Below are 12,505 nucleotides of genomic sequence, written 5' to 3' on the forward strand. Positions count from 1 at the left end.
GGGCCACAGAAATCACCATCAGCCAATTACAAAAAGCAACTTTACTGGGAACAGCCTATATTCTGCGACGATATCTATAACAATAACAGCAACAACATTGATAATAAAATTCAGCCATCCCAGGTCCTTGGGAAGGACTCGATGTCTGGATAAAACAAACTAATCAATAACACCTGTCTGACTGTGTAAACAAGAAATACTAGCCAAGAAGCACACTAGCCAGTATTTACCCATAGAATCACAGGGTTGGTCTATCTGCAAAGGGCTAAAAGGTAATCAAGTAAAACTCTCTACTGCTACCATCCAACCACTCTCACCAATCATTCTGTGCAATCCAGACTTTAGTATCTTTCAAGCTCGAAAGCTGCATGGCAGCCAGTAACCTGCAGCAACAGTGCCAAATGTTGGATGATGATGATGATGATGATGATGATGATGTTGATTGCCTTGAGATTTCTGAAACTGTAGGATTAAGAGGGATAATATGCACATCTGCTTCTGAATAAAAATCCACAAACCCCCTCCATTCTGTTGTGCTCTTCCTATTTTTTATTTATTATTAATTAATTAATTAATTAATTATTATTATTATTATTATTATTATTATTATTATTATTACATACCTGAGCATTATTGTCTGAGAATCTGGAAACAATATTTCTACAATAACAAACACTGCTCTTAATAAGGAGACGCTTTTTAAAAACTTAATGTATGAGCTCCAAAACCACTTATAACCACTTTTCCCAAAACAGAAACACATTAGGCAGTACAATTTCTTGTGTTCTGATTTTAAAAATAGGCGTGACTGCCAAGACCACAACTATAAACACAACACACAAAAGTGATCCAAAGTGCTGACACAACCTCCCAAACTAACCTACGCTAACCCAAGCAACTAAGCCCTGGCAAAAGCTTGACATACCTGGGAAGTGGAGTATGATCCAGCAGTACTATAACTGCTGCCAATGCTGCCTGTTTCTGGACATAACTTGTCATGCGATTTATACAAGCTGTTAAGCACCAGAGATCATCATGTGCAGTAAGGAGTGCAAGGATTTCTGGAGTCTTACTTATTACTTCTTCAGCATCTGTATTGTATGACACCATAGAATTTAGAGGAGGGCTGAAATTAAAGAAATTAGGTCACCAAATGTACCAACTATTGTTTGATTTTTGTCCCTGAGGGGAGATACTTTGGGCATCTGAAGAAGTCTTGTATCGCAGAGGGAAATAATGAGATTGTATAAGAGACAAAGAGGCTGTTCACATGAGCAGCCCTACCCAGGCTTTGCTATATCTGGATAGGGCTGCTCATGTGAAGTGCAGGAATCGAGGCTGATACTGGGCTGCTTCTCCAGGTAGCCCAGGATTTTTACATGGCCTTTTACCTGGGTAAAGGGGCACAAACACACCCTTTCACCCAGGTCTGAGATAGTGTGTCTGCTCAGGCTGCAGTCAGCCTGAGCAGACCCAGAGCCAGGTGCCTAGAGTGCCTGACCCACGAGGGAATCCTGCAATGCACCACACTCATTGTGCAGTGCATTGTGGAATATCTGGAGGCTGTGACACATTTTCCCAACCTCCAGAATGCCTCATGGCTCACGGCAGCGCCTGCTGGAACATCTGAGGGGAAGGTAGGTGCTACCCTGCCTCACCCCTGCCCCACATCCTCCCCGGCCGAGTAAAAGGTCGAATGACCTTAACGTATGAGGCAAATGCTATCAGAATGGTATGCTATGACCATCCATGGCACTGGAGACCAGGAGTCTGGGAGTCAGGTTAGCTCTTTCCTCCTTGTTCGGTAAATAGATAGAATCTAGAAGAATGTGGTTGATAATGTGGTTTGCCATCTCCCCTCTCACTGCAAGAAGATAATACAAGACTAGTCTGTCACAAACAATTTTCAAAATGTTGTTTTTAGGGCAGATGGATACCTTGTTACAAATGGGATACCCTATTGCAAGGGGCAATTTTGAAAATGCCAGTTTTCACTAACATGAACTCTATCTATCTATCTATCTATCTATCTATCTATCTATCTATCTATCTATCCATCCATCCATCCATCCATCCATCCATAAAATCTATATACAATGGCTGACATGATCCTCAGCCCTTCAGTAATAGAAGGAGGGCTGAAGATTATGTCAGCCACTAATAACAACAATAATATAGGCAGTCCTTCAGAATTGTGTCTATGCGCATGCCACACTCACAATAAATTTGCAGTGTTGGATATCATTTTGATATCCAACATCTTCTCATGGCATACTCCCATTTCCCTCTCCCCATGTTGAAGAATATGGCTCCAGTTGTCTTGAAATAAGTACTTGCGGAGTTAATGTGCAACGGCTAAAATGCAGTTGAAACATGCATTCACTCATCATCTGGAAAAAGCCCTTGTCTTTTACACAGTAACTTTCATATAGTCTAGACTCATTACATTTTGGCTTGAAAGGAATATTTTTGCTACAATTAAACTGTAGCCTGTAATCTAGAAAGTATTAATTTGATAATAATTTATAGTGATTTAAATGGTAATTAAAATCTCAATCTTTCAGTCTAAAGACAGGATTTATTGCCTGATAAATGTTTCTTATTAGACTCCCCACATACAATTTGTTGGGTTTTGTTTTGTTTTACTATAGGCAAGTTTCTAGAGTGACTGATCCTGCAAAAAAGCCATGTTTTGGCAATAGATGCACATGAGGAATTCCCACAGAACTGGAGTGGGGTATTGTGGGTATGTAACAATTTCTGCCTGGGTGTTCAAGCATTATGTGTTGCCCATCCCTACCACTGTCACGCATAAGAGTTCAAGCCCATACAGCTAGTAATGAGATCCTACAGGAGATAAAAGATGCTGCCGCATGATGTCATCTGAAATCCTATTGCACATTTAATATCCTTTTAGTATCTTACCTTATTTGAGGCTCATTGGATCACACAGATATAGCTGACTGGCTTCATGATGACCAAAAGCCCATTTCAGTCAGCTAGATTGTGTCATTCTCTGCTCAAATGCCACCCATACAATGTCTGCTGTATCTCATTTGATCTGATCCCTTGAAATTGTCTTATACCGTTTCATATGATCAACTGAGATACAGCAGACCTTAAGACATTCACACGGCCAGCCCTACCTGAGCTTGAACTGCCCTACCTGGTAGGGCTGGTTGCGGGAACTGCTGGGTTTGCTCACAATCCCTCTGCTCTTCTGCCGGGTAGCTCAGTTTTTGTACCTGAGCTAAAAGTGAAGTCGGAAAGCACACACATACCCTCCAGCCTCACCACCCAGTCATGTGGGTGAGCGGGCTGATGGCAGTTCTTTTTGGGCTGCTGGCTGCCAGTTTGACCATAGACCAGGGTAAGGCATGTCCTGGCAGCAGGCATTCCTCCAATGCACTGTGCTGCCTGCACGGTGCATTCTGAGATTCCTGATGTCTAGGCTTTGTCCCCCCGGCTCTGGTTCACTGTGCTGCTTGCTACAGTGGCGATCATATGGGTGCACAGTGCAGTGAAGCCCAGAGGTGCTCTTCCCCCTGGACTTTGGGGCCTCCATGCCCCCTGGGGCCCCCCAAATCCTCTTTAGTCTATCCTGGATGCTACGTGTTAAAAAATGATGCTTAACTTGCAGTGGGAGGGGGCCCCTCCAAAGGCCTTTAGGTCCAGGCTCTGAAATTGCCTAGGTGCACCTCTGGCGAAGCCTAGAGTGAGCCCTGCTTGTGTGTGAGTAGGTAGGTACCATCCTGCCTTCCTCCCTAGTCCCAACTCAAGAGGTCATGTGAACAACCTTCTTGTCTGCTTATATAGAGTCAGACAGTCAAAATCAGGATTGAATACTGACTAGCAGTGGCTCTCCAGGGTTTCAGAGGGGGCTCTTTCCTTGCCCTAGCTGGAGATGCCAAGGATGGAACCTGGAGCCTTCTGCATGCAAAACATGTGCTCTACCACTGGGCTCTGGCCCCTCCCTTATGGCCCCTCACCTGTCAAAGAAGCCCTTTCCTGCTTTGGTAGCATTGATGAATGCTATTGCACAAGCTCAATTTGCTGTGCTGGCTGAGGGCTGGTTCAGTCTTTGTGCAGTGACTTATTGGATTTGCCTGCTGAGTATCACAAATTCTTAGAATCTTGAGGAACTGATTCTGAAATCTTTCCATAGATCATCATGAAAATAATGTGATCAGATAATCACATGCACTACTATTGCATTATATGTACATATCCTCGTAAGCCACTATTGTCTCTGGCTTCCTAGCACATGTACACCATGTGCAAGTGCAGTGAAATAGATGCACGTATGATCATCATGCATGATGATCTGTAAGCAGTGTCCATCCATTTTCTGACGTAATTTCCCTGTAGACAAATTGTAATGTTGGCATGGTCTTTGTTTTATCAAGAACAATGACTGCTATGGCACTTTAAAGACAAATGTTTATAATAAGACAAGCTTTTGTGAATTAGACTTCATCTGATGAAATGGATCTTTTGTGAACTAGAGTTCACCTGATGAAAAGGATTGTAATCCACAAAAGCATATGGAAATATTTTATGGGATATTTGCATGCAAAGGTTAGAGTGCTGGGTCTAGAGACTCTGAGAGGGCTCCTTTAAGAAAGAAGAGTTTCTCCAGCTATAGGGTTTTTCCTGTCACAGTAATGGGAGAACATTTAGTTTAACTTCTTGGCCAGGGCACATGCTTAATTCTTTGTTTCTGCAGAGTACACATACCTTAAGCTGTCAGTGTTTGCTTACTGTTATTTGCATGCCAATTATATGTTTGTATATCCAGAAAGGTTGTTTTGCTTCACCTGTTGCTAATTCTAAAATCTCACAGAAGCCATGTTATAATCATGGGGAAATGCTCAAAAAGATCCTGCAGGAGAAAACAAAGACTCAAGGTTAGCTTTGAACTTAACATTTTCCCATACTTCAAATCAAGTGTGTTGCCAGAGAAACAGCAGGTGGACACCACATGTATGGGTGGAAATTTTGGGTCCTGACTGGCATGATGACAATTATGTGTTTAATGTATATAATCCATTGTACAATCATGAGACAGTTTTAAATTCAGAAGCTGCTGATCTTTGCCATAGAGAGTTAGAGAGTAACTCCACAGGAAGTAGTTATCTTTATTATTTGTTTTTAGAGAATAACAAGTTGTTCTAGTAAGAACTAATCAGCCTACTTTCCTTTCATTGTCTCTACAACTAGACTAAATTTGGTTCAAATTGAGGTTCACAAGTTAGATCTCTTGCACCTCAAATGTTCATGCATCCACCATTTTGGATCAGGGTGGATGACATTATTACAGACTATACAATTGAGGTTTCTCTGTGTGTCACTCACTACAATTGTATCAAATTTGGTTCAAATGGGTTAGACAACCCTCAAATTAGTACACTTGTGCCCCAAAAGTTCACACGTCCACCATCTTGGATCAAGGTGGATGACATCATCAAAAACTACACAATTGGGACATCTTTATGTGTCCATACAGCTGTAGCAAATTTGGTTCAAATTGGTTAAGCGTTTCACAAATTAGCCCACTTGTACCTCCAAAGTTTATGAGTCCGCCATCTTGAAACAAGGTGGATGACATTATCACAAACTATGTCATTGAGGTGTCCCTGTGTGTCACTCACTGCAACTGTATCCAATTTGGTTCAAATGGGTTAGACCATCCACAAATTAGCCCACTTGGGTCTCGGATGTTCCCATGGCCACCAACTTGAATTGGAGTGGATGACATCATCACACACCACACTATTTGGGCATCCCTATATGTTTCTACAGCTGTAGCCAATTTAGTTCAAATCGGTTAAGCGGCTCACAAGTTAACCCACTTGCACCTCAAAAGTTTATGTGTCTGCCATCTTGGATTGGGGTGGATGACATCATCACAAACTATGCCATTGAGGTGTCCCTATGTGTCCCTACAACTGTACCCTATTTGGTTCATATTGGTCCAGCCTTTGCGAAGTTGATGGTGGGGGGACACATGGACATACGGACACACACAGAGAATGCTGGCTGATCTCATAAGCCTGCTTGAAAGTAGGCTAATAATTATACACAATGCCGCCCCCCCCCAATGATTAGTTACAGGTTTAAAGGTAATCTGACAAAAATGATTAAATATCCCTTGCTGAGCTATAACTGATACACTTCTGAAATGCTTTATGAATAGGCTGGGAAGCCACTTATAGTGGAAGAAAACTCCAAGTCTCTGAAGGGATGAGGTGTATCTCAGAAACTGAAGTGTTTCTAGATCTGAACATACTTTTGTGGTCAACAGCGACATGCTGGGGCAGATGCAGATTAACTGGTTTATACTCTACTATGAACTGTCAAAGATATATTTCATGGGAATCTGGCTGTATCTGTTTCACAAGGAATTGAAAAGTGTACTGAGCACAATTGGAAATCTCTCTCTCTCTCTCTCTCTCTCTCTCTCTCTCTCTCTCTCTCTCTCTCTCTCTCTCTCTCACACACACACACACACACACACACACACACACACACACTGTGTGTGTGTGTTCCAAGCACAGTTTTAATTAAAAATATATGGTAAATTCTTTAGATAGTGAGCCCTTTGGGGACAGGGATCCATCTTTATTTACTTACTTACTTATTGTTTCTCTTTGTAAACTGCTTTGGAAACATTTGTTGAAAAGTGGTATATAAATATTTGTTGTTCAATAAACCACAGCATACTCTTTATATGAGGGACCTCACAACACACACAGAGGCTAAGATAGAAGATCTGTCCTGCCAGTGAGGTGCCAGTCACTGCACATTTTTACCAGTGCATGTAGCAGGGTGATAAATGCCACCCCTTCTCCCCTCCACCCACTTAAAGGCAGAGTACAGAAGGGCAACCTACCACCTTGCTGGTGCCCCCAACAGCCAGCTGCCTGAGGCACCCATCCCACCTTGCCTCAGATATGGTACTCACATGAACCAGCATCAGCATAGCTGGAAGATGACACATTAGCAACTCAGGGTGGCAACATGGTTGAATAATGGCATTATATATATTTTCATGCTGCCCAATTTATGCTGGGTTAAAAAAACCCATGCAAATTTATGGTATGCATCACTAGACAGTACATGTCAAGAGAAGAAAATGCACTGGAGATATGATAACTATTAGGAAATATGGTAATATGGTGGGTGCAAATGTACATCGTTTAGTCATGTACAAAGTGTGATACCCAGTAGACATAATGGCATTGCTAGCTGAAGAGGAGGAGGAGGAGGAAGAATTTCAACATCCCGAATCATTTAACTTCTTTATACACCTTGACAATATGACAGCATCGATCAACTCAAATAAGAAACTTCTGGCCTTGTGCACACTTATTCAGAACATGTGGTGGTGAGTCAAAACCCAGCAGGAAAAGCGTTTATTTTCCTACAAGGGCTGAGGGCTTCATAAAATGTTACTCACATATTTGTGGCATCCCTATATGTTATTCTTGTATGCTGCAGAGAACTTCACATCTTTCATAATGGTGCAACTGAGTTGGACATCAAGATTCCTGAATTTCAGCTCTTGCTCCATGTACTTAACTGAGAACTCATGAAGATGATAAGAAATCTACTTAGTAATTTTTATACAGATAGTATATACATAGTTGATTGTGATCAATTTTAAGGTTGTTCACACAATGTAATGAGCTGGGGTAGGGGAGGGCTGGGGAAAACCAGGATCCTACGTACCTTCCCTCACACAATCCAGGGCCCAAAGAGGACTCTGTCACCTGCATGCCCACATGAGCGGCAGGGTGGCAAGCAGCATACCAAAGAGGCAGGGGAAAGGAAGCTTTGTTGCCAGGTATCCCACAATGCACTGCACAAGCAGCAGGGTGCATTGGAATATTGCCCGCTGCCAGACTGCTCCTTCCCCCCAGCTCTATTGTAAGTATGGCTGCCGGCAGTCTGAAGAAATGAGGTGCACGCATGGTGTAGGCGTAGGCATAAGGTAGGAGGTGCACACATGTCCTCCTACCCTGCTTTTAGTCACGGTATAAAAGCTGGGCTATCTGGGGGAGAAGCACTAGGATCAGGAGTGATCCTGGTGATTCTCATGACCAGACCTACCCAGGCTAGCACTGTCCTACCTGGGTAGGGTTGATCATGAGAACAACCTCATTATCTCCCAGTGAAGGCAGATGCTATAGAAGGCTGCTTATTTTGATTAATTTGGTTATTACCATTTGAACTCATTTGTGGCCTCATTTTATCGAACCATTCATGAATATCGTGGTCATCCTAAACTGATGAAAAATAAATATGTCTTTGAATGCTTTACTGAAGCCTTGGCTGGTGGATCTCTCTCTCTCTCTCTCTCTCTCTCTCTCTCTCTCTCACACACACACACACACACTTATCCTTAGCCTGAATCATATGAAATTTTAAAGAGGATTGTATTGTAAAGCAGATGGTGATTAAGGATGTCAAGAAGAAAAACATTACCAAAAGCATAAAGATTTAAGATGCCTTAACAAAGCTTATTTTTGAAAACGTATTCTTCATAACCCAACATTTTTCACTTACAAGACAACTGCAGGTTGAGAGGAGGGGAGGGAAGGCTGAAATGTGAGAGACTGGATGGTGTGTTAAAAAGTGGGTAGATAATTTCTGAATCCAAGCCTTTCTTCAGTATCGATGCACACCTGCTGAGTGCCCACTTTTTCTCTTATGAAACATTCCAGTGCTTATCATTTCATCTGGCTTCTCTTCCATGTAAGGGCCAGACCCTGCAGCTGTTTTACACACCAACTAGAAACAAGTCAATTATCTGGATTTCTTTACTAAAGAGACGGAGGGCCTATAATGCACCTGAGCTTAAGCACTTGAAGTGGGTAGGTTTCATTGTTTGTTTAAAAGGGCTGCATGGTTCTTCAGCTTCAGAATTCTTCTTCATTCTCCTTTTCAGAACCACATCAAATATAATATTTCCCCCCTACACCAGGCAGAAATTAGATTAGCAAAAAGTAGGTTATTCAGAATCCATTTTTCGATCTCTGGGTGATTTGCATTAGATCAGTAAGGGCTTCCAATTCCCAAGTGTAAGTAAAATTGCAAGAAAAATATTATCTGCTATTATTGGTGGTCTGCTAATAACCTTTCTCTCAGGCTCAGTATACCCTACTGATAAAAGAGGAGTATTTATTAATCAGACCTTTGTATAGCTCTGTTGGCTAGTTTTGTGCTAGAATCCCTCATCTGTAGTAATTGTCCCGTAGATTTCTACTCGTATATATTCAAGTTATTCCAGGTCACATTTAGATATTACAGATGTGAGTACAGGTGCATCTGTGAGCAAGAGAGGGGGTACCAGCAGACTGAGTAACCCATAGAAATGTCACAGCCTAAAGAAGAAAAATCCGAACAGAACCACAGATACCCAAAACTGTCCTAATGTAACTCAATGGAGTGGAATGTTTGCATACTCAGAGAGCAGTTAACAGACACTGCCCTTTTTAGATTGTGAACCTATTTGAGACAGATGGCCATCTTATTTATTAATTATTTGTTTTTCTATGTAAACCACTTTGGGAACTTTTGTTGAAAAGAGGTATATAAATATTTGTAGTAGTTGCAGTGGGCAACCAGGGTGACTGAGTTAATGGAAGTAGGGCTTGAACAAAAAGAGTGGGATATTTCTCGGCTTGAATAATACTTCCTCAAGACAGTCACAGACTCTTCTGTTTCTAAGAGGGAAAAGTGCCTAACATTTCAGCCCCCTCCCTGGCTGCTTTTAAGGCCCTTCTTAAGACCCACCTGTTTCAACAGGTGTTTGCCCATTAATTAATAATTATTTTAATTAATTGTTATTGGTATTGTTGTTGTTCACCACCTAGAGTCTTTGGAGGAGGCAGTATATAAGAAAATTTTATCAAGCAAACCAACTATCTAACTTTCACCACACACAGGTACAGGTTCAGGTAACACATGCACACCAGGGATATACTGCAACATTTTCTTGTGGGTCTATACTTGTGATTCTTTATATTGACAGCTCTGATGAAGTCAGTTGTGGAATTGGAGATTGAAAATTCCAAAACTAATTAATGCTTTTGGGGGACAGAATGAGCCAGAGGACTAGGTAACACCCTTTATTCTAAGGAAATCATTCTTACTGTTCCAGTTCTAGAATTAGAAATGGAAACACTAGGACAATGGGGTCCTGCACCACTCTCAGTAGTGGAAGTGCTGGGGGCAGCAGCAGGGGAGAAGAGATACGTGGCTTTTGGAAAACCTGGTGCTAGATGTTGATGGGGTAGCAGGGTGCCCATGGATGTTTTGCAAAGGCCTAAGAGAAAATGGTGCACGAACTGACATCAAAAGTCTAGTGGAATCACATAACTACCCCAAAGGAATGGTAATCACTGGTCTTCTAGAATGTGATCATACTCAAGAATAGGGATGTGCAAAATGTTTTGACTGGAAAATGGGCCTGTTTTGAGCTTGGAACAAAACACCCCCATTTCAATTCTCTGTTTCAAGCACTATTTTGGAGGCCTGTTTCCCCCCTGTGTAATATCATCATCCTCTCAAGGGGGAAGTTCCACATCATAAGGACTAACAGCTGGTTGAGCTTGCATGGGGACCCAGCAAAAGAGCAACTCAGAAAACAACAGAAGTGCTTCACCAACAATGACTAGTTTGTTGAGGAACAACTAGTTCTCCCTTCTCCCTTGTGTCCTTGCCCCTGTTCAGGTAGAGTCCTTTGGAGGGGTTCTACACCCTGTGGTTTCTTCATCCAGGAATGCAATGCTTACCCCTTTCTTCTTGATTCAGGTGTCTTGTTGGCAGAGGTGCTTTAATCTCCAGAACTTGGTGCCCCGATCTGTGGCCTCCAAGGTTCAGGGGGGCCTCCAAATGGCTGGGGGGAGCCCTCCGGCAGCCACACCGCACCCGTCCTGCTGAACCTCTGTATTATTTTTTTAATTACAGCCACCTCACAGCTGAGGGATGGCTGCCAGGGGGTGAGCAGAGAAGTCCTTCTCTGCTCTCCCTTATCACACCTCACCTGGCGATGGCAGCAATGGCGATGGTGGCCAGAGCGATGCTGGGCCCGTCCGCTTGGGTCAGCGTCTTCTGCCAAATGTGAGGTGCATCTTCGCAGTTGAGGGATCACAGAAAGTCCGTGACATCATGGGCTTGCGGCGATCTCTCAGCTGTGCAGGCGTGCCTCGCAGTTGGTAGAAGACGCTGGCCTGAGTGGACAGGCCCAGCATCTCTCTGGCTGCCGGCGCTGCCAGAGGGGGTAAGAGCGGAGAAGGACTGCTCCACTCACCCCCGGCTGCCATCCCTAGGCTATGTGGCGGCTGTAATAAAAAGGGGGGCGGAGCTTCAGTGAGGCCCCTCAAAAGTAGGTTTGGGGGGGTCCTCATGTGAGGGTGTGTGTGCTCGTGGCTGGGAGGTCCAGGCACCCAAATCACCTAGGTATGCCCCTGCTTGCAGGGTCCTTGTTGCAGGTGCACCCCTGCTTGCAGGGTCCATCACAGTGAACATTGTCTGTTTCCTCTTGGGGCTTCAGCTCCTCTTAGGAAGGCTCTGTCTCTGGTAACTTCTCATTCTGTGCAGTGTGCTCTCCCAGCTGCCTCCTCTGCTTTAGGCTTCATTCTGCACCAACTGACAGCTTGCCTCTGGTGCTCCAGACAGCTGGCCTTCTTAGAAACAGAAGACGCCTTCTCCTGAGTCAGAACATTGGTCCATCTAGCTCAATATTGCCTACACAGATTGGCAGTTGCAGGCAGGAGTCTCTCCCTCCCCTATCTTGGAGCTGCCAGGGAGGGAACTTGAAACCATCTGCATGCATGCAAGCCCCAGCCCCAAAGGGGAATGCATGCATGCAAGCCCAGCCCCAAAGGGGAATATCTTCCAGTGTTCACACATGTACAGTAGTCCCCCATGTAAGCAGGCAGACCCTGCTTACATGCCTACAACCCATGCTTGCTATCACAAGACAAACTCTCCTCCTACTCTCTTGAGGTTCCTTTTTATCTTCCTCTTTACTGCCTTCTTGGGCATCCATCCTTCTTAGGCACCCATCCAAAGTTTGTAAGCAGGCGTCTTTCCTCATCTTGGCCAGGTGTGCTGGATGAGCCTGGGAGGTAAATGTTATTTCTTTTTGCTTAGTCTTTCACATGTCAGCTGCTTCAAGCCAGGTATCCATCTCACATCTTGCTGATTGTTTGTCTGGCATTAGTTTCCAATTGGCTTGTGATCTCCTTGCTTCTTAAAAATGTTTTTAAAATCATCTGCTTGTCCATTTCTTTTGTGGGTTGGGTGGTAGGTAGCACCCATCATGCCCCACCACCTAAGATACTTTGGTGTCCCTAGGACACCATGGGGAACAATGAGTGTTTTGTTTTGTTTTATTTATTTATTTATTTGATTTGTATACCGCCCTTCCAAAATGGCTCAGGCCATTGTGTTTCAAATTTCCCCATTGTTCCCTATGGCCGAAACAATCAAAACC

At 43.4% G+C, this 12,505-nt stretch overlaps 1 long non-coding RNA gene across 6 annotated transcripts in view; it reads right to left on the reverse strand.

Moving 5' to 3' along the window:
• Positions 1 to 12,505, reverse strand: part of LOC128348145 (uncharacterized) — a 107,307-nt gene that overhangs the window by 28,946 nt on the left and 65,856 nt on the right. For 4 of the 6 annotated variants that reach the window (XR_008317956.1, XR_008317960.1, XR_008317957.1 and 1 more), the window contains exons 2-4: positions 4,738 to 4,882; positions 926 to 1,126; positions 318 to 462 (exon numbers count right to left, since the gene is read on the reverse strand). This is a non-coding gene — a long non-coding RNA (uncharacterized LOC128348145). Of the gene's footprint in view, positions 1 to 317; positions 463 to 925; positions 1,127 to 4,737; positions 4,883 to 7,459; positions 7,578 to 12,505 lie in introns of those variants that run through there. The other 2 variants (XR_008317959.1, XR_008317958.1) reach the window with 2 other exon arrangements.

The sequence above is a fragment of the Hemicordylus capensis genome, chromosome 2 (genome assembly GCF_027244095.1).
Source record: "Hemicordylus capensis ecotype Gifberg chromosome 2, rHemCap1.1.pri, whole genome shotgun sequence".
NCBI classification, from domain to species: Eukaryota; Metazoa; Chordata; class Lepidosauria; order Squamata; family Cordylidae; genus Hemicordylus; species Hemicordylus capensis.